The sequence below is a fragment of the Macaca fascicularis genome, chromosome 4, assembly GCF_037993035.2.
Source record: "Macaca fascicularis isolate 582-1 chromosome 4, T2T-MFA8v1.1".
Classification (NCBI taxonomy): domain Eukaryota; kingdom Metazoa; phylum Chordata; class Mammalia; order Primates; family Cercopithecidae; genus Macaca; species Macaca fascicularis.
Genome location: NC_088378.1, coordinates 103,758,955 through 103,783,117, shown reverse-complemented (window position 1 = coordinate 103,783,117; position 24,163 = coordinate 103,758,955).

The following is a 24,163-nucleotide window of genomic DNA, read 5'->3' as shown; positions in this document are numbered from 1 at the left end:
TCTAGGCTGGAAGAAGACTAGAGCTGAGAGGTGGCTCGGTGACGGTTTAGTGCAACCCACACTTCACAGATGAGGACACTGAGGGGTCATGTAATTTGTTCAAGACCACAGCAGGGCCCACGATCAGGACCAGAGCCTGAATCCTGCTGCCGGCTTGCCTGTGGCCTCCCGTCTTCCTCATCTCATGCTGATGCCTCTGAAGAGTCGTCACTGATAACTGGGTGATATGGTTAGGCTTTGCGTCCCCACACAAATCTCCTCTGGAATTGTAATCCCCATATTCCCCATAATCCCCACGTGTCGAGGGACAGACCAGGTGGAGGTGATTGAACCACGGGGGTGGTTTCTCCCATGCTGTTCTCGTGATAGTGAGTGAGTTCTCAGGCCATCTGATGGTTTCACAAGGAGCTTGTCCCCCTTTGCTAGGCACTTCTTCCTGCTGCCTTGTGAAGAAGGTGCCTTGCTTCCCCTTCCCCTTCCACCATGATTGTAAGTTTCCTGAGGCCTCCCCAGTCATGATGAACTGTCAGCCAATGAAACCTCTTTCCTTTATAAATTACCCATAAGTCTTGGGCAGTTGTTTATAGCAGTATGAAAATGGACTAATACACTGAGCTAAGATCATTTAAAGCATTAAAGGATTTCAGAATTGGAAGGGGCTTTTGGGAACATCAGCCTCCAGGCTTTGGGTAAAGCTCAGGAGTTTGCCCAAGGTCATGGATAAGGGTAAAAGAGGAGGGCCTGGATCTAGCTCCCATGACGATTGCATTTCTTTAAGCCACTCCAAATCCACGGACTAATAATTTGCAGAGTGCTCATCAAATAAAAGGCAATAGGACCCATCTTCACTAAGATCTGTGTTTCATGCTTCCACTCACCCCCATTTTCTGAGCCTAGAGTTCCTCTCTGCAGGCAGGAGGGACCGGGCAGGTGGTCTGCCCGCTCACTGAGCTGCAACATGCACAATTTTGGTGATTCTGGATACGGTGCGTGGATGAATTCCCTAGATTCCTTCCATAAACTTTTTGCTGCAACCAGACTAATTATTTTTCTTTCAAACAACCCAAGACATTTACTGCCTCTGTGCCTTTGCAAAACCTTTTTTTAAAACATTTTTTTTGCCTCATCTTAATTTATTTAATTATGCTCCCTTTGATATAATATAAGTGCCAAGGGAGCAGAGACCTGTCTTTCTTACTACTGTAGTCCTTCGCTTATAGGAGTGCCTGGTCCATAGTAGACACTCAATAAATGTTTGCTAAAAGAAAATAGAAATTATTATAGGTGCTGCTCAGTTCCCATCTTCTGTAGACTTATTAAACCACAACTAGGGATCTTTGATTCTTACAGACAGGTTCAATGAATCTCATCTTGGGCCTTTTGCTCAATTCTGACCCAGAGGAAAGAGATGTCAAGGTTCTTGCCAGGATATGACTTGGAATCAAGTCAATTTTGCTGCTACTTGGTCTCTGTCTTTGGACCTTAGCACTGGACTTTGGTTTTCCTCTTTCCAGAGTACATCTGATTCTGATGACAAATTCAGCACCCTTTCCTACCAGGTGACAGGTTGGTGTACCTTGTTTAACTTAATGTTAAAAAGGTCATGCCATAGCTTCTGGATATTAGCTCTTTTGTGGCTAACCTTCCTTCCGGCAGCTGCCACTGACCCACCCCACAGTGCCTGCTGTACTCTGGGGATGGGTTCCCCCAGGCCTCCCTGTATGATCTGTACCCTGCTCTGTATGGGAGTCACTCTCTTGGTATCCTGGCATATCAGCGTATATTAAAATATTTGTCTTGCCAGGCCTGTTATCCAGAGTTCTCTCCATAAACTCTGGTGTCCTGGAGGATGCTGTCTGCTCAACTTGTTGGTGTTCCTTTCCTGGTGCTGTGTTTCTTTAGTCATCCTTGCCAACTGGAGTTGAAGTGGCAAAGCTAGCCACCATCCTGGATGGCCTCTGCAGCGTTTCATCATAAATTCCAGTTAGCAGAGTCCACTGGCTACACTGATCTTTCTCCCTGAGCTTTTGTATTGGTGCCTTTCCCAGTCATCTTCATGTTCAGGGAAGGGTGGTGGTTTCCTCATCTACAACGTGGTTAAGAGCTAGTGTTCCAGTGTCAGATTGCCTGAACACCAGGTATATGAACTAGGCAAGTTACTTACCTCCAAGCCTCATTTTTTTCACTTGCAAAGTAGAAGAGTAACACAGGCCATAATAGTATGTTGTCTCATATGATGATGTTGAGGACTGAATGAGGAGTAAATGTAGCCAGTAAATTCTCTGTGAGATCCAGAGTTAGTGGGCTCTCCTGCCTGCTTCAAGTCTCCAAACTGTTCCAACCTATGAGCTCCCATATGCTTTTACTCCACATCACTCATCCTGGATTCAAAGGTACAGTTAATTACACACCACATAATGAGGTTTCCATCAGTGATGGACCTCTCATGTGATGGTGTTCTGATAAAATTATAATACTGTATTTTTACATATTTTTTCTATGTTTACACAAATACTTACTATTATGTTACAATTGCCTACAGTATTCAGTACAGTCACATGCTGTGCAGGTTTGTAGCCTGCAAGCAATAGACTATCTCACATAGCCTAGGTGTGGAGCAGGCTATACCATCTAGGTTTGTGTAAGTACACCATGATGTTCTCACAAGGATGAAATTGCCTAATGAAGCATTTCTCAATACATGTTCCTATCATTACGTGACACATGAATGTACTATATTGCAATGGCACTTTCAATTGTTAGATCCAAGTCTTGCATCTCCAGCTATCTTGTCAGTTCCTTCAGGTAAAAATATATGTCTGGTGCCATCTTATATCATTCAGGCCAAGCCCAGAGCCCTGCATATACTATATAAACAACAAACACGTTTTTTTTTATTGTTGGTATAAATAATGATATCAGTTATTCTAAAAATAAGACAGCATGACTCCACAAACCTTAATGAGCTTGCTAATCCTGAAGTACATTTGCTTTGTTGATAGTGTATTGGCAAGGACAAACGCCAAGTCAGACAGAGACACTTATTAACCATCCTGGGGATTCTGCGGGTGGCAGCTGTCCTGGGACAATGTTCCTTGTTAATGATGTTCTTAGACTCACTCACAGCAGTGGTGAGAAATAACAGTGATCAAACCTGCTTTTTGATTAGCTTAGGAAAAAGATGATATCTGGGACTTAGCCAGTTGGAGACTAAGAGATTCACTCCATGATATTTTATAATACTGCTTTACTTGTAATGGCAGGTTCTATTCCTCACTGGATAGTTTCATATTTACCCATTTGATTGATGATTTTCCTGAAACGATATACTTTTGACTTTGCCTACTATCAACCATGATATAATGAAAGCTGCCACAAGGATCATCACTAAGTTCAACCTTCTTGGAGAAAGGAATTTAGTACAATTAACTTGACAGATGAGAATTTTTTTTAAAAAGAGCATATTTGGGTTCTGAGTTTAAAAGCAACTGGCATTTGTGCTCTGGCAATATAACATATCTGCAATGAAAGAATTATAGGAGAGGTGAGATTCAAACAAGTGGAGTTATTATGGTGTGGTGTTAGTCTGTTTTGAGTTGCTATAAAGGAATACTTGACACTGGGTAATTTATAAAGAAAGAAGATTGTTTTGGCTTATGATTTTGATGGTTGGAGAGATCCTGACTGGGCATCTGTATCAGGTGAGGGCCTCAGGCTGCTTCCACTCATGACAGAAGGCAAAGGAGAACAGGCGCGTGCAGAGATCACATGGTGAGAGAGCAAGCAAGAGAGTGGGGAAGGAAATGCCTGGCTCATTTTTTAACAAATGTTTTTCTCAGGAACTAAACGAGTGAGAACTCACTCACTCATGAGAGGAGACATTGATCTTTTCATGAAGGATCTGCCCCTATGACCCAGATACCTCCCACTAGGTCCCACCTGCAACACTGGGGATTAATTTCATCAGGAAATTTGGTGAGGGGTAAGCAAACCATATCCAAATGATAGCAGGGATATGTCAGGATTAAGACTGGAGGCTGCAGGTAAAGGTTGTGAAGACTTGGAGAAAGGGAAACTGGATTCCAGTTCTTCACTTTCCTAAAATGCAAAGGTGGTGTTATAATAGTCCCATAGTCTCTTTCTATGAACTGGGGGAGAAAATCTATTTCCCCTTCAGGTCACCCTCAGAGAGTTGTTGTAAAAATCACATGTAATAATGTTTGCTAAAGATCCTTATAAGCATAAAAGCACTGAATAAGTGCAAGGTGAACAAGATGTTTTTGTTGACTACAGTCCCCTGGACCTGTTGGTGTTCCCAGTGCTTGATACAGTGACCTGGACAGAACAGGCAATGGGGCGCAGGGTGCATGGTTCTGGTAGCTGCCATTATTTAACTAGAGATCCGCTGATCTGAAGGAGGGCAGGACATCCTTACGCGGTAAGCTGTACTTTCCCTTTAGACTGGATTTGCAAATTCTGAAATAGGGACATAGAGGCCTTTGTTTCTGATCTTAGGAAAAGGGTCTGGAGGAAACATGATCACATATCTCAGGGTCTTTCCCTTTCTCTCTAAGAGAAGAAATCTTTAGACACATCGAGAAACAGATTTTTTTTTTTTTTTTATGGGTCAGTCTTATTTTGAAAGGAGAGGATTGAGAAGAATGGACTTAAAATGACAAAAGGGATATTGTTTGGCAAAGAGGAGAGAAAGTGATTTTTCCAGAGGAAAGAAAAACGTGACAGTGAGAGAGCTGAAGGGTTTTATGTCTGCTTGAGGGTTGGCGGTAACCCAGTCCATTACCAGCAGAGGCCTGGGTAGACTTCTGGATATTTTTAAGAAAAAGAGAGGTAATTACCTTTCTGAGGTGACTTAAGGGCATTTCTTTTCAAGGCCTCTTCAATTTCTTTGTTGAGTCTATAAAGTTTGTGAGGGAAAATAGAAATGTATACTCACTTCAAGAATAATGTGGCAAGCTATCTTTTACAGTGAATTCTTGCCGTTTAGGGCTTTGTATTTTTTTAGTACAGAGACCTCTAAGAAATGAGGAGAAATAATGAAATTTGAAAGCAAGATATCATGAAAGCACATATTAGTGACTAATTTGTTAAGTATGTAATACAGTTTCCCATTAGGTTGATTGTCTTAAGTGTTAACTCCCAGAAAAGCAGCACCCACATGCTGTCTCTAAAGGGAACAGGAAAGATGAAAAACTGAAAGCCGAATATAGATGATTTTGAAAAGTGATCCATTGTCCAAATTCCCAGAGGCTCAGAAAAAAGTGACCAATATCAGATTGTCCACTTTTCTTCGAGAGAATAACAAAGTAGTAGAGGAATAGAAATAATATATAACAGCAACTGACTCAAACATTAAAATTGCCTCAAGAGACTATAGGTAATAAAATTGAACTGTATTTGAGATTCCTGCTAAATGAGTGGATTTTAGTTACTCTTGCCACAAAAACAAAGAAAAAGAAATGAGTAACTATGTGAGGTGATGGATGTATTAATTTGCTTCACTATAATAACTTTTAAACTATGTACATGTATCTCATAACATCATGATGTGTATCTTAAATATACAATTTAATTTTTGAAAAACAAAACAATAACAATCCCTCCACCTCCCCAGAAAAGTCTAAGGGAGTCTCCAAAGAAGCTACCTTAGGGAGAGATTCCTATAAAACTGTTTTCAGAAAAATTCATCTTTTTAACAGTGTTAATAACATTAAGGCTTTAAGAACTACTTTCTGTCTATTAAATTCTGGGGGAAAACACTTATCCAGAGGCAAGAAACAGCTCATGCTAGATGATCCATTAATCCCTGAACTAGGCCTATAAATGAAATGGTTTATAGAGAAAAGAATTAAAGAATTTACAATCTTTGTCAAAAACTCAAAATAACTCCCGTTATTTCTCTGTTTCAAATAAAGATTCAGAGGCAGATCCAAAGAGTAATGATTTTTAAATTAAAAAGCTTTATGAGCTTTTCAAGAGAGGAATAAAGCTAGAGGGTCACACTCTTTCTCTGAGGGGGAAAAAATGGATAGTTTGGGAAGGACTGTAAAAGCAAAGCAGGGGAGAAGAAAAACCTTTTGAGGCATGCCCACGAAAATGCATTTACAGAGTACAGTAAAACTACTTAATCTTCAATTTTTATTACTAAGAGAATGGTTCCCTAAGCAAATTAATAGCAGAAAGAAGATTTCAGGTAGGATCTAGAACTCAATTATGAGAATAAGTCATGCTTGTCATTAGTACAATTTACAAATCAAAAATGTCTCACTTGATGCTTATGTGTTTACAACAGAAGGGCTGCGAACAACTCGACTTGACAATGCTGTGGTAAACCACTGGTTTCGGTTAAATGTTTATAACAATTATCACAGACGTTTCAAGTGTGAGGGATGTTAGAGAAAATCTAAATTGATTCACCCTCTTAATGTATACATGAGAGAAAGGGGTCCCTCAAGAACTGGGTGTTTGGTGAAAGGTCACAGCTAGTTGGTGAAAACCTGGGTCTAGAATCATGCTTAAAAATTTCCTGTCCAGGTTTCTCTTCTCTACTATAATCCTTTACTTAAAAAAGTAATAGAATCATAAATTAACTCAGGTCGGAAAGAGGCCTTATAACTCATCTAAATTTGGAAGTAACCTTTTTGTTGAAGTACAGCACACATACTGAAAAGTGCATAAGTCATAAGTGTACCACTTGATGAAATCTCTCAAATTGAACACATCCACATATCAAGAAAGAGAGTGTCACCAACATTCCAGAAGATCCCTTGTGCTCCCTTCTGGTCACTGCCCGTTCCGTGCCCCGGGATCAAATATTTTTATGCCCAGTTCAGGAATGAATAAACAGAGGTCCATGCTGGATAAATGATTTTTAAAAGTAAATTATTAGTGAGAACACAAAACATGGTGTTGAGAAGCATACTTTAGTATTTTTCCACTACTTAAACTAATCCATGAAATTAACTAATTAACTATTTGGAATTACTTAAATTCCGTCTAACTCAACAATATGAAGCCCAGCGCAATGTAAAACAGCTGTGAGTCCCCAAAGTGTTTTGTGGAATGAATTAATGAAATTATTCCTGCCAAGCAGTTGTCTGACTTGTTATATATTTATGCTTCAAATATTTATGCATTGACTGGATGCAATATGTTTCTTGTCCTTTATTAGATATTAATAATAAGTCGTGAAGTTTCCTGCTGTCCCATACATGATCTCTGTGTTCTTTGTATGATTTTCTTGTTCTCATTACATCATGTTGTTGATTCCAGGCTGTCTATGAGTGGTTGTGAGTGAGGCACTATGAAGCTGTATGCATGGGTGGTGTTTCCCTTTGCAGGAATTTTTTTTCTAAGGGGATTAGATGTGAACCACCTACTCACTGGATGACCTCCACTATTCATATTTGGAGAACTTTTCTCTGGGGTTAATTTATTTTGCTAGAAAATAACCCTTCAAATGCCTGAGGGAACATGGAGACTACAAGTATTTTGGAAGCAATGTGGGAGGAGTTGTGGGGCCCAGTCATCATGCAGACTAAATCTTGTTTTTATTTCCATACCTCATTCCCATTCTCCTTTAAGGATGACTAAAAGTCAAAGTCGTTTTTCTGTCATCACCACCCAATTCTATACAATGCTAGTGATAAAATATTCTTCTCCCATCAAATCTTGTTAGTCTGGTTTTCAACAATTGTTGTGGTTACTGCTAATTTTTTGACTTTATTGTAACATAAAAGTCACCTAGTTTGATGAATGTTGGCAATTGTACACAGTTTGATGAATTTTGGTAACTGGATTCAAGATATAAAACAGTTCCGTCACCCTGAAAAGTTTTCTTGTGCCTCTTTGCAGTTGATCTTCTGCCCCAACTTCTAGACCCAGGCAACTACCAATCTGCTTTCTCTCACTGTGCTTTTACCTTTTCTAGAATTCCATATAATGAAATCAAATTGTATGTAGTTTTTTGTGTTTGTTTTCTTTGACTTAACGTAATGCTTTTGAGATCCACCCAGGTTGTTGTGTCTATTGAGTTCCTTTTGATTACTGAGTAATATTCCATCATCTGGATACATCACAATTTACCTGTTTACATGTGGGTGAACATTTGGCTTGTTTTCAGATTGTGACATAAGTGGATAATGCTTCATGTACAAGTTTTCATGTGGACACAGATTTTTCATTTCTCCTGGATAAATGCCTAAAAGTAGGATTGGTGGATATGTTTATATGACACTGCCATAGTAACTTCCAAAGTGGCTGTGCCATTTTGCATTCCTATCAGCAATGTATGACTGTCGTCATTGTACCACATCATCATGAACATTTGACATTGTCAGTATTTTAATTTTTAGCCATGCTAGTGGGTATGTAGTGTTATCATATTTTGATTTTTATTTCATTTCCTTGATGACTTGTGATGTTGGGAGTCTTTTCATGTCGATATTCTCCATTTGTTTATCTTCTTTTGTGAAATTTCCATTCAAATCTTTTTTTGTCTTCTCATTAATAGGTTGTTTGTCTTCTTCTTGAGTTCTAAGAGTTCGTTTCATATTTTGGACACGTGCCCTTTGTCAAATATGTATTTTGCAAATATTTTCTCCTAATTAATTTATGATTTGTCTTTTTGTTTCCCTCACCCATGTCTAAAAATAAAAAGCTTTCAATTTTGATGAAACGTATTTTGTCAGTTTTTTCTCTCTTAGAGATCTTATTTATTGTGTCTTTAAGAAAGATTTGTCCGACCCAGATCACAAAGATTTTCTTCCATGTTTTTTCAGAAGTTTTATAGTTTTAGATTTTAAGTTTATGTCGATAATCAATTTCAAGTTAATTTTTATTTATAAATGTGATACATGGATCAAAGCTAATTTTTAAATAAAAATATCCAGTTGTTCTAGCACGATTTAGAGATGATCTTTTCTTGGTTGAATTTCCTTGGCTGGATAAAGAACTTGGCATATTACAGTAGTAGAAAGGAGGTCAGTGTGACCTGAATCCATTGTATAATGATGTTAGAGAGAAAGACAGGGGCCAAATCTGGTAAGGTCTTATGGGCCTTGATAAGAAATTTGGATTTTATTCTGAGAACAATATAATTGCTTCAAGGGGTTTAAGCAGGGCCACTGCATGATATGATTTACATTTTAAAAAGATGATTCTTCATCTGTATGCACCTATCCAGTTAAACCTACTCTGATGAAGGTCACTACTGACCATGCAATATTAAGCTGAGTTTGATGGAGTTTTATTGTTTATTCCATAGCTCAGCAATTCTTAAGTTGCCAATTGCATATTTACCTCTTTTCCCCCTTCTTGTAAGAGACTGTATAAAACCAGAGCTAATGCACTTTTTTGGATGCTGCTTCTGCCAGAAATCTTTGCCAGGGATATTAAAAATGCTACCTGGTGCTTTATGTCCTTTGGCTTCTCTTCTATTGCCAAGGTAAATGCTATGCTAATGCCAATAGGAAAAAGCTTAAGAAGATTTTACAGTTATTAGAGATTGTATACCCCTTGGTGAGTATTACCAGCTTAATTTGAACTATATGAAATGAACAAAACATGAGAAATCTAGAATAGCATTTTTATACTAAAGAAAAATACCACCATTGTGATCATCCATTGAACATGAAAATTAATTAAATTAGTCTGAGTAAGAAGATAGATTTTGAGATAAAATGCTATTCTTCTGTGTTAGGGTAGGTTATACGAGAAATTGTAGAAATCTCTAACAATAGAATCAATTTGGTTTTACTAATTTTACTGAAGGTCAGTTAACAGATTAAGTTTTGTCTAAATTACCTTCCCAGCTTAATTCCAAAAGGCTCTTTGTGTAAATATATATTTGCATTTAAACTGTAGAGTTTTTACTAGATGCTTTAACTTTCAGACTACTAAATATATTGAAGAGATGAAGAAATTAAAGTTACATCGTGTAGTTAAAATGTTATTTTTTAAATTTCATTGAATGAATTCTGTTTGATCAGTGTCAAATGTTTGACTGATGCATCTCCAGATAAGTTTCAAACTTTGCATCATAACTAATTCGTCTACCATTGGGACAATAATGGCTAGGAGGATAGACAGCTTATTAAGTAAAATGTTGGTACTAGTTTTAATAATCTTGGCATTCCTTCTTTTTAATTGCTTGATATTACCTCCACATTAATCCAGATTTCACTTTAAAGGTTATTTTTATGCTTTTGAATATATAATTTAGATTTAGTCTTTGAAAATTTTAACATTGGTTGAAATAACCTTGCTAGAATGGAGGTGGTAAATTTTTTGTTTAAAGAGATGTAGAGAAATCTCCACTTCTGTTGGACTAGACATTGTAAAAATTCTCCCACCAAAAGAATCTAGAAATTATGAGAGGAATATCTTCGAAACAAAAGGAAAAATGAAACTGAGTGATAAGCTAGCACTAAAGCCCTGACTTCCCTGGAGGTATCTGACAATACCAGAAACAGAGGCCAGGCTTCTGACAGCCTCATAAAGGAATAGGAGATAAGCTCTTTTTTCTAGTAAGATGGGCAAATAACTAAAACTCATGCATAAGACTAGTATACTTAAGGGGCTAGACTCGTGGTGATAAGTCAAACTGGAAGAAAACCAAAAGCAAACTTTTAAAATCTTCATCCTTGGCTTCAGGTGGGGGAAAGTATCCCTTGAGAACTCAGAATTACAAGCTTATTGGAACCTGAGTTCAGGATTTGAACTTAAAACACCTGCAGAGTTCCAGCAAGGCTATGCTGACAATTTAACTTTAAGTGCTTCCAGGTGGGTAGTGCACCAGGTTGGTAGAGCACCTACCAGAGAAAACTCACATCTGTGGGGAGAAAGGCATTCTTACATTTTCTTCAAATTAAGTTCAGCAAAATAGAAGCTCACACATACAAGGAAACAGACCACAGTGAGCAGAGTCAACAAAAACAATAAATCATGAATTAGAGGAACCACATAGGACCTGAAACGTTGATATTATCTATGAAGAGTATAAAATAAATGTGCTTAGTACATTCCTCTAAATTAAAAAAATATATTTTAAACATGACAAAAGACTAAGAGTACATTTTTAAATTACATAGAGTTGGAAAAGAACTACATAGATTTTATAGAAATAAAAATATATTTATTTAAATTAAAAATCAGGGGTGGGTTAAAAATCAGACCAAACACAACAGAAGAGAAATTAATAAACTAAATCTGAAGAATTATGCAGAATTTAGCATAGAGAGATTAAGAAAATATAAAGGACAGGTTAAGAGATAGGGAAGACACAATGAAAATGTCTGCCATAAATGTAATTGGAGTTCCAGAATAAAAAAATAGAAGAAGGAAAGAAAATATTTTTAAAATATCAGATGATAATTTTTCACAACTGAGGAAAGACAAAAATTCTTAGATTTAAGAAACACAAAAATCCTAAACAGAAATAAAAGCCAACCTTAACTCAGTCACACTGTAATTAAAGTGAAACTCACAGTGACGAGAGAAGATTAAAAGTATCTGGTTAAAACAGACAATGTACTTTCAAAGGAATACAACTTACAGTGATGTCACAGCAGCAAAAATGAAAACCAGGAAAACATCTTTAGTGTGCTGGGAGAAAATAAAAGTTAATCTAAAACCGTCAGCCTAAACTATCTCTCAAGAATGAAAATACAGATTTTCAGGCAAACACAAATTGGGGAGGTTAATCTCTCACCAACTTCACTAAAGGAATTTCAAAAGAATTATAGTACTTAAGGCAAAAGTAGAATGATCCAAGACAGAAGGTTTAAAATTCAAGAAAAAAAAATTATATGTGAAAAAATGGGAAATATGAGGGTAAGTATAAATGAATTATAAAAAAGTACTATTTATTATGTGGTAAAATGTAGAAAAATTCTTGTATAATGATAACTTTTAAAATGGAAGAGGAGTGGTTATCCGTTGAATCGTGGCCCTCTCCACAAATTGGAGTCCTAAACCCTGTTGTACCTCAGAATAACACTTTTTTTTGGAGATAGAGTCTTTACAGAGGTAATCAATTTAAAATAAGATCATTAGGGTGGATCCTAATTTAATATCATGGATGCTCTTATAAAATAGGGGGAATTGTTTTTTGTTTTTTTATTTGTATTTTTTGTTGTTTCAAATCAAGGTTTTCCTATGGCCCCCAGCTGGAGTGCAGTGGCACAATCTCTGCTTACTGCAACCTCCGCTTCCCTGGCTCATGTGATTCTCTCACTTCAGCCTCCTGAGTAGCTGGGACTACAGGTGTGAGTCACCATGCTGGGCTATTTTTTGCATTTTTTTTGTAGAGCCAGGGTGTCTCTGTATGTTGCCCAGGCCGGTCTTGAACTCCTGGGCTCAAACGATTTGCCCTCCTCGGCCTCCCAAAGTGCTTATAGGAATTATAGGTGTGAGCGACCACACCCAGCCAAATGGGGGGAATTTGGACCCAGGAAGAAGATACACACATGTAGGGAGGACATCATGTGACAATGAAGGCAGAGACACAGGTGATGATTCTACAAGTCAAGAATGCCAAAGACTGCCAGCAAACCAGAAGCTAGGAGAGAGGCCTGGATCGGGCATTTTCTTACAACTCTCAGAATGAACCAACCCTGCTGACCTTGATTTTGGACTTCTAACTTTCAGAACTGTGAATCAACCTATTTCTATTGTTTAGGCCACCTGCTTATATTACTTTGTTATGGCGGCCTTAGCAAGCTAATAGAGGATTGTTCACAGCTAAACTTTTAATATCTTTCTATTATTAACAAAGATAAGACTATATGTTTTGGGTAAGCCAAATATGTTAAAATTTTCTGGGAAGTCCATTAAAAAATAGAAATATAACATATATATCCCACCAAAGTAGAGAATAAATGAAATAAAAAGATGAACCCCCATCAGAAATATGGCAGATTACACTGCTGGGGCAGGAAAACTATGGGATAATCCAGGAACATCTTCAAACCAGAAAGTAAGGAAGCTCTTAGAAATTCTACTTGGGCTCATAAAGTAATTTGATTAAGCTGCTGTGGCCAAAGATGGGAAACTTCATGCATCAATAAGGATAACAACAGCAGTGGATTAAAATATATCAAATAAATATAAATCTAGAAGTTTGATTTGATACTAATTATTTATGATTTATAGAAATAAACTCATTGATACAGCCTTTGCAGGGTCTAGAAATTATCTCATTATTCTGAAAATAAATTTAAAAAGAAAGAAAAATAAGTTCTTTATTTCCTGAAAGTGTTCCTGAGGCTTCAGACTATACAAATAATTATTGTGGGAGTTTCTCTTTGTAGACCTATTCCAGGAAATAAATGTACAAGAAGTTGTCCAAATTGACCTATCATCACTTTTAAAAACTCCTGCTGAATGCTGGGTCTAGGTAATGATCACCAATGGCCGAGCTTCAGCAATTACCAATATACAGCCAATTATTCTTTATCTAGATCTTTACTTATTTCCTCCTAAACAATCCCATCCCTACCACCACCAGGTCACAGATTATTTTGAAATGCCCTTCTTTTAAGACAACCTCAACACCATCATTACATTTTTAAAAATTAAAAGTGAATCTTCAATAAAAGATATTCAATAAATGTTCCCATTTCCCCGACAACTTAATTCCTTTAACTTAAAAAAATTTCAAATAAGGCTTCTATTTCACAGTTACATTTCAAAATGGCTAACGGAGAAGAATTTGAATGCTGCTAGCATAAAGAAAGGATAAATATTTAAGGTGACAGATATCCCGATTGCTCTGATTTGATTATATGAATATGTCAAATTATGACATGTAAGCAGAAAATTGTACAACTATTATGTATAAATAAAAAAATAGATAAAAGAATAGTCAAAGGGGCCCCATGTAATTCAAGTCCAATTATTTTATTTTTTAAAAGACTCAATCAATAATAAATAGGCTGAAAAGATGAAAGAAGGTAAAAATTCAGGGAAATGAAAAATAAGATAGAAATATTCAGATTTAATAATAGTAAAAACCCAGTTTTAAAATTTATGTGGAAGAAAAATAAGCCCACGATTATTAAGGCAATTCAAAAACAAAGGGAGGAGAAAGAAAAAGGAAGTAATCTACCAATACAGAAACTATGAAAAAGAGAGAAATCAGATGTTATATATGTCCTGGTAGAAGTGCAAAATACCACATATAAGACAGCCTTGCCGAAAAAAAAAAAGTTGAGCCTTAATTTGATCAAGGTTATTTTAGTTTATAAAACAAAAATAAGGAAGTATGGAATTGGTATAGGGACAGACAAAACAGTGGAACAGGATAAATGAAGAAAGGTACTCATATATGTTAATAAATGATGAAGATGCCATTGTAGATAAAGTAATGATGAATTATTCCATAAAAGATGAGCTATTTAGGAAATTATCAACTTTTGAAAAATAAAATCAGATTTCAGATCCCTATTCCATATCATATACAAAAATAAACCTCAAATAGATTAAAAATGTATAATCTAACATATGTGATATTATGTTATAATGTAGTTAACATAATGTAACATAACACCTATATATCTATATATCTATGTATTTAATGAATTCTGGGTAGAAAAGGATTTCTTACTTTTTCTTTTTTTTTGAAATGGAGTTTCACTCTTGCTGCCCAGGCTGGAGTGCAATGGCACTATCTTGGTTCACTGCAACCTCCGCCTCCTGGGTTCAAGTGATTCTCCCCCTCAGCCTCCTGAGTAGCTAGGATTACAGGCGCCCACCACCACATCCAGCTAACTTTTTGTATTTTTAGTAGAGACAGGGTTTCACTATGTTGGCCAGGCTGTGAACTACTAACCTCAGGTGATCTGCCCACCTGAGCCTCCCAAAGTCCTGGGATTACAGGCGTGAGGCACCGCGCCTGGCCCAGAAAAGGATTTCTTAGATAAGACTTAAAAGACACAAACCCAAAAGGAGAAAGATTAATTAGATTTGACATTAGTATCTTTTATCAAAGGGAAAAGAGATTATATTTACAACACATATTAATGATAACTGAATCAATAAAGTTGATCTCAATCTATATAAAAAGGTGAATTGCATATAAGTAAAATTGTCAAAGGAGATGAACGAGAAACTCACAGAAGGCAAATCTAAATGGCCAGTAAACATAAAATGAAAACTTCAAAAATAATTAGGGAAATTCAAAATAAAAATATAAGATATCATTCACATATATCCTATCAGGGAAAAGAGAAGAGGGCTGCAATTCCAAGTGCTGGTGAGAAAGCTGAGCAATACTGATCAACAAATCTGCTTCCAAGTGTATACCTAGAACGGAAACTCTATCACATATACAAGAGGCATGTACAAGAACATGTATAGCATCATTGTTTGTAAGAACAAAGTATTGGAAATATATGTCCATGTTAGGCAAAACTGATAAAGAGAAATTGTGTATAATCACAACAGACTACTATGTAGCAATGAAAATTAATACAAGGGTCAACATGGATGAATCTCATAAACATAATGTTAAGGAAAGAAACACAATCATGGAAAAAATATACATCATTGATAACAGTTATATCAAGTTTAAATATTTCCACAAATATATTAACTAAATTGCTAAATAAAAAATTTACCAAAAATTATTAAATATAAAATTCAGAGTAGTAGTTATTGGTTGGGGAGAAGTGGGCATGTTCATAACAGACCATAAGTAGTTTGGTAATATTTTGTTTCTTATTCTGGGTGGTGGGTATATGGGTATCTATTATACTCTAAACTTTTATATGTATTAAGTATTCTATGATTAATAAAAATATTAAGAAGCATGGGTAGAAAAACACGAATATAGTCGCTGAGTTTCTTAAAAGTGCTGGGCACTATGCTAGACACTGGAAAGGAATATAATGCTGGACAAGAAAGACATAGTTCTTAGCTTTACAGACCTTGAAATCTATCTGGGAAAACAGTCACTGAACAAAGAGTTGTCACCATTCTAGATGTCTTGCTATTTCCCAAACATATGATTTTTTAACGAATTCTTCTTTTTTTTCTACCCTGCCTGTACTTCTCTTGACCCCTCTTCTACTGTGTAGGTCCCTGTGACTATACAATTTTCCCTCATGTCCCCTGCAGGATTGATCTTGCCTTGCTTTCTGATATCGCTGTGCCTTTCTTTTTAATCTCTAGATGCAATAATCAGTGTTCCTTTCTGTCTCTGCCAACTATCTGTGAGCTCCATAAAAATAAGGACCACTTACTGTCTATCCACCATCATGGCACATGGTAGGTAACATATATATGTTGAATAGCTGTGTTGACATGTAAAAAGTGAAGTACTAAGGCAATTATATAGATAACACAAGTTTCCAATAAAAGCACAATACAAAAGTCCTTTGCCTCAAAAAGTAAGATATTGTTGGACAAAAACTTATTTTAACATAGCAAATATAAATACAATTGCAGTCACCACTAAAGGTGATTTTTTACTTGTAACAAGAAATAACTTATTTTAGCCCATTCTCTTTTTGGAGTTTTCTTTGTCAAAATATTGACTTTCCCTTGTGTATGGAACTCCATTTATATGCCATCAAAATAAGTAGGTTAATGGGGAATTCAGGGAATTTTTATTAAAACATTATCATTCAAGGACTTTTTTCTACTTTTGATTTATGCAGAATTTTGTTTATTATTGGCCACATTGCTTTGAAAAAATACTTTTTTTTAATAAAAGTGTGTCCATAAGAAAAACACTAACTTTTTTTAGTTAGCATTTTTCTCCTCACATTGATACATTGTGAGGCTTCTCTGACTTGTTTTATATGTATAAGGATTGATATCTTCTTATAGCAATAAATTTTTTTACTGTAAATTTGGTTACTACTTCAGATAATGTGCTACTTTAGTGTAGCATAACTTTTTCCCAAACTACTTTCAAGGATTAAGTCTTACTAAATATAACTTTCCAAAAAATCTTTTAATAATTATCCTGGGGCATCTGTGATTTAAAAAGTCCCCCATATGTTATTATTAAATTCACTCCTATGCAGAAGCAACTTGAAATTGAGATGACAGTTTTGCTATTATATGCATTTGGCCAGAACATACTATAATAACTATATTCTCTGCTGCCCTGTCACTAAAAAAATTTTCAAGATTTTCTACACCAAATAATCTCTAATTACATACACATTTAAGAAGGTACTAAATCAAATGCCTTACAATCATAAAAAAAAGATGAATTTAGTTTTCCATTATCCTGCCAGTGACTGGAATCTGACTTTTGCCCTAAGACTTGATCTCACAAAGACATATCCCCTTCCTACTTCCAGGACTTCCGTGGCTTTTATTAGACCTCCCCATCAACACAGAGAGAAGACAGCAATTTGATACATGTAATTCAAAAGAATTTCTTCAAGACTTTTTTGAAGTAATATCAGAAAGTTTCCTTGATTTCTGCCTTAAAAGAAAATTGGATCTTAAAGTTAACTCTACAGAAACACATCCTTTGGAGTATCACAAATAAAACAGGTTTTCTGCCTGGGGACAGTTGTCTATTGCTCTAGCAGATTGCACTTACTATACTATGGAAAATGAAACACTGCTATATTTATCTGTCTGAAAAAATTGCCTCAAGAAGGATATCTACTATCTCCACTATTATTCCATGTTGAATTGGGAGTGTTGGACATTGTATTCAGATTAGACAAAAGAAATAGGGGCACAAGAATGGGGAAAAATAAAGGAATAAAACTATGTCTATTTGCTACTGATGAGATAATATTCTTGGGAAATCTGAGATAATCTATAAAAAAATGAACATATACATAAATTTGGTGAGGATACAATTTTATCATATGAAAATCAATAATCTCATATATACAAACAATAACCAGTTAGAAGACGTAATTGAAGAAAAACCCCATTTACAACAACAAAAATATGAAATAGGAATAAACTTAAAAAGAAATGTGAAAAATCTATAAGGGAAACTTTAAATACACCTGAAAAGAGATAAAAGCAGATTTTAATTAAAAGAAATTCTTGTGTGTGTGTGTGTGTGTGTGTGTGTGTGTGTGTGTTTCAGATGATGTCTCACTCTGTCACCCAGGATGGAAGGCAGTGGCAAGATCATGGCTCACTGCAGCCTCAACCTTCTGGGCTCAAACAGTCCTCTTGCCTGAGCCTCCAGTGTAGTTGGAACCACAGGCACGTGTGACCACAGGCACGTGCAAACCCACCTGGCTAATTTTTAAATTTTTTTTTTTTGGAGAGAAGGGGTCTCACTTTGTTGCCCAGGCTGGTCTCGAACTCCTGGGCTCAGGCAATCCTCCTACCTTCTCCAAAACTCCTGAGATTACAAGCGCCAGCCAATGTTTCTGGCTGAAATTCTTTATTCTTACATAGAATGACTCAACATAAAAAAGTTAATTCTCCCCAAGTGAATATATAAACTAAATGTGATCTAACAAAAATCCAACAAGTTTTATTTCTAGAGCTATATAAGTTGATTCTAAGGTTCGTATTACAAAATGAACAAAAAAGTAGCTAGGAAAATTTATTCTGAAACAGAATAATAATTAGTTTTACCAATTACCAAAGTTATACAAACTTCTGTACTTAAAATAGAGGGTACGGGTGCATACAGAGACACATTAGTTAAAAAAAAAGTATTATAACAATTTCAGAAAGAGAAACAAGCACATATAAAATTTAATATATGATAAAGATGGTGTCTCAAATCACTGAGCAAACACAGGCTTTTTTTTTTTTTTTTTTGAGATGGAGTCTCGCTCTGTCGCCCAGGCTGGAGTGCAGTGGCACAGTCTCCTCTCACTGCAAGCTCTGCCTCCGGATTCACCCCATTCTCCTGCCTTAGCCTCCCGAGTAGCTGGGACTACAGGCACCTGCCACCACTCCCAGATAATTTTTTGTATTTTTAGTAGAGACGGGGTTTCACCGTGTTAGCCAGGGTGGTCTTGGTCTCCTGACCTCGTGATCCGCCCGCCTCGGCCTCCCAAAGTGCTGGGATTACAGGCGTAAGCCACCGTGCCCGGCCCTTTTTTTGGTTTTTATTTTACTTTAAGTTCTGGGATACATGTGCAGAACATGCAGGTTTGTTACATAGGTATACATGGGTCATAGCTGTTTGCTGCACCTATCAACCCATCATCTAGGTTTTAAGCCCCGTATGCATTAGGTGTTTGTCTTAATACTCTCCTTCCCCTTGCCCCCGACCCTCCGACAGGCCCTGGCAGTGTGATGTTTCCCTCCCTGTGTCCATGTGTTCTCATTGTTCAAAAACACAGGCTTTTTAATAAATTATGTTAGAACAACCGGAAAATCACCCTTACTTCACATCATACACCAGAATAAACTCTAAATGGGGCAGACATCTAATGTCAAATATGAAACTATATGCTATGGTTTGAATATGTCACTTCCAAAACTCAGGTGTTACCAATGTGATAGTATTAAGTGAGGCCTTTAAGAGAATATTAGGCCCTGAGGGCGTTTGTTTTCACAATGGAATTAAGGCTTTATAAAAGAGGCTTCGCACAGCATTTGGCTTACTTGCCCTTTCATATCTTCCACCATGTGAGGACACAGTGCATCTCCCCTTTGGAGGATGCACCAACACGGTGCCATCATGAAAGGAGAGACAGGGCCCTTTATCAGACACCAAGCCTGCTGGGACCTTGATCTTGGACTCTCAGCCTCCAGAACTGTAAGAAATAAATTTGTTCTTTATAAATTACCCAGTCTCAGGTATTTTGTTCTAGCAGCACACACTGACTAAGATACCACACAAGGACAGGAAGAGAACTGAAGTTTTTTAGTAAGCTGTGGATGACTCAAGTTCCAGATATAATAAAAGACTGATATGGTCAAGTACATTAAAAAAAAAAAAAAACTTCTGAATAACTTAAAACACTATAAACAAAGTCAAATGACAAATGGTAGATGGTGAGAACATACTGGCTATGTTTGTCTGTCTCAAAATTTTCCCTAAGAAGGATGTGCACCATCTCCACTATCATTCCATGTTGCATTTATCATAGATAAACACAGAACTTGTAGCTCTAATATATAAAAATTTCTTAAATAGATTTTTCAAAACGGCCAACAACCTAACACAAAATGAGCAAAGGACACAATCAGTTCACAGAAAAAAGGCCCTCAAATATATAAAAAGTTTTACAACTTCTCTCATAATAAGAGAAATACAAATTGAAAATTCAATAAGATACCATTTCTTGCCTATTAGAATTAAAAAATTCAAAAGCTTCGTAACATATTTTGTATACAGGGCTATGAAAAACAAGTTCCCAAATATTGTGGCTGAGAATGCGAAATGCTACAATCTCTATGGAGGGAAGGTGGCTTTATCTAACGAAATTACACATGCATTTATCCTTGGCACAGCAGCAATTCCCACTTGTGGGAATTAACCTGAAGATACACTTGCTCAAATGTGAGGGAAAAAACTGACAACATATGCACAAGGTTATTCACTGAAACATTATTTGTAACAACAAAGTATTGGCAACAATCCAAATGTTCAACCACAGGGAACTGGTAGAATAAATTATGGTGAATTCACACATGGAATACTAGTCACTCTACAAATAAAAAATATTGAGAAAGAGCTCAATTGATATGAAGTGATTTCCAGGATACACAATAATTTGGAAAAAAATCACCTCAGTATATATAGTATACTACTTTTTGTGTAAGAAAGGGAAATGATGGCTCAAGCCTGTAATCCCAGCACTTTGGGAGGCCGAGACGGGCGGATCACGAGGTCAGGAGATCGAGACCATCCTGGCGAACACGGTGAAACCCCGTCTCTACTAAAAAAATACAAAAAACTAGCCGGGCGAGGTGGCGGGCGCCTGTAGTCCCAGCTACACAGGAGGCTGAGGCAGGAGAATGGCGTAAACCCGGGAGGCGGAGCTTGCAGTGAGCTGAGATCTGGCCACCGCGCTCCAGCCCCGGCGACAGAGCGAGACTCCGTCTCAAAAAAAAAAAAAAAAAAAAAAAAAAAAAAAGAAAGGGAAATGATATATATGAATTAGATAGGTAGAAAGCTATATAAATAACAGACAGGCACATGTGTATGTGTACACGTGTGTGTGTGTGTGTGTGTGTGCATTATAAAATAGCAATAAGGGAAGGATAAACCAAAAATGAATATAAGTTTTTACCATAGAAAGAAAGTGCGTGGGAACAGGGTGGAAGTGATAGCATTGGCAGTGAGACTCCTTGGTATGTCCTTTTTAAATGGTTTTTACTTTTGAATGCTGTAAATGCTTTGCACATTCAGAAACAAAATTAAATTAAAATAATGCAACAAGATAATCCTGTAATTGGATATAAATGCAAACAAATGAGCCTACTTGCATAGAAAATTAATAACAAGCACACAGAAAAATAAGTTTATTTAAGTATAATTTGAACATCGTACCCTGACTGTGTATCATTAATGTTTTTTTCTAAGTGTGAGAAAAACTGCAAAGAAATCTTGAATTTTATTAAGAGTTTTTTTGTTTTTTTTTTCCCCCCTGAGACAGAGTCTTGCTCTGTCATCCAGGCTGCAGTGCTGTGGTGCGATCTCAGCTCACTCCAATCTCTACCTCCCCAGTTTGAGCAATTCTCCTGCCTCAGCCTCCAGAGTAGCTGGGATTACAGATGCCCGCTACCACGTCCAGCTAACTTTTGTATTTTTAGTAGAAACGGGGTTTCACCATGTTAGCCAGGCTGGTCTCGAACTCCTGACCTCATGATCTGCCCACCTTGGTCTCCCAAAGTGCTGGGATTACAGGAATGAGCCACCACACCCGACCAGGTTTTGTTGTTGATAAGGCTATTGATGTAGTCATACTGGACCTATTTTGTATGTACAGTAGAAAAAAGAAATTAGGAAATATATTTGCCTTGTTAGGAACCAATGTTTTCACTGCAAGAGATAAGAATTCCTAATTTGAAATGGAAGAAGCTATTGGATTTGAATTGTAGCTATCAGTGTGAACTTCAGACATATATGTATTTCCAAATATGTTCCCCACTAAAAAAGAAAAAAAAAAAATCAGAGCTTTTTCAGAAATGGCTGGTTCCAGGAAGGGATCAGGAAAGTACAAGGCAAGGCTTGGACATCTTTTTCCAGAAGCATGGGGACATATCAAAAAGACTCAAGAGCTGTCTGAATGGAATCCCATTTGCCATGTTTGGGATAATTTGGCATCAAAAAGAATAATATAGGTAATGGTTTACAACCTGGTAAATAAAAGAACCGACAAGTCCAAAAATGATACTCACTGCAAAAGCAGATGGATATGAAAAGTACTTCTTCACAAAAGAATGCCAGTTAGTGAATATAGAAATAATAGAAATTCCCCTGTTCCAAACACCACAATAATCATTTATTCAAATAAAAATTCTCAACGGACAGTAAAACCACTGAGTGAGAAATTGTTGGGGCAGAAGATATTCACATGGTCCCCTCAAAGTATTATCCCACAGATGACATTAACTTCAAAGTGTAAAAGATTCCTTTACAATGTTGAGATCTTGGAGACACCACCATAAATGAGTGATCAGTGTTAGCATTATCAATAATGGGACAAACGGACATCCTATACCTCTGAATGAGAAGCAGTGGGAAGTATACTTACGTAGTATTGCCAAAAATGGTGAACGTGAATGTAATCGTGATGAAACAATCCATCTGAAATTTGGGGCACTAAATACGACAACTGGCTTGAATTGGTTAAAAAGGAAAGTCAATGTCAAGAAAGGCAAACAAATACCTAGAGCGATATCTTTTAAGAGATGAAGGAAACGTGAACATTACTGCAAGGAGTGACTCTTTATTAGATGCTGGAAAAATAAAACAGGAATAAGAGACTTTAGAATAACTAAAGACATTTGAATATAGATTTTAATTTGACGGCATTAGGGCATCAATGTGAACTTCCTTGTGTGTAATAATCTCATGGTATTGTGGTTAGAGAGAGATTGTGGTTAGGAAGAAAAATGTATTTGTTTTTAGGTGACACACACTAAAGTACCCAGTGCAGAAGTATTGTGATGTCTGCAACTTATTTTCAAATAGTTCTGTAGGAAAAAAAAAAAAACAAAACATAGAAAGTAAAAGGGAAATGACAAACAGGCAAAATGCTAACAACTGGTGAATCTAGGTGGAGAGTATATAGATATTAACTGTATTATGCTTTAAACATTTTTTTGTTCGTTCGACTTCTTAAAAATAAAAAGTTGAGGTAAAACAAACCATACTGCAAAAAATATTTTTTGTTCTTGAGGCAGTTTCTACTCTATTGAGCATCTTAAGACAATTGCACATCATTTACATTCAAGTACTTTATAGCAATTTTCCCTTACAGATTGCAATCAGATTGATCAAACAACAGGAGTAGAAATGTTTATAAACCCAGTAATACCCTCTTCACGTTTAACATGTGATTCTAACTAAGGAGGGAAAACGGTGTGGTAGAATTTCCCTAAAATCACAGAGGCTTAGTGTCATGCTTCCTAAATACAAGGATTAACATTGTCAAGAAGACTGTGGAAAAGATAATTTTAAAAAAGAGATGACTCTTAGTTTGGAAAAATACTTTGAATGGATCAAACTCTTTTCAGTGTGCCTTAAAACAAAATACCTGTATTTCAAGACTCTTTTCTTGTAGGGCAGCCATTGATTTAAGTATCCTTGTCTCGTTGACTCACATTATTTCTTATCCATTAGGTGAATTAAAGATGACCAGGTCAGTAGTTTGCACTTCAGAAAATCATGAGCTGCTCCATGGCAGTTTATGGTCTCTGGATAGCTTGTGTGTCTTGTCTCCCCTCCCCTCCCCTGCCCTCCCTTCCCCTCCCCTTTCCTTCTTTCTTTTTGATGGAGTCGCCCTGGCTGGAGCGCAGTGGTGCGAACTCGGCTCACTGAAACCTTCGCTTCCCGGGTTCAAGTGATTCTCCTGCCTCAGCTACCGAGGAGCTGGGACTGCAGGCGTGCGCCACCACGCCCGGCTAATTTTTGTATTTTTGGTAGAGACAGGGTTTCACCGTGTTGGCCAGGCTGTTCTCAAACTCCTGACCTCAAGTGATCTGCCTGCCTGAGCCTCCCAAAGTGTTGAGATTGCAGTTG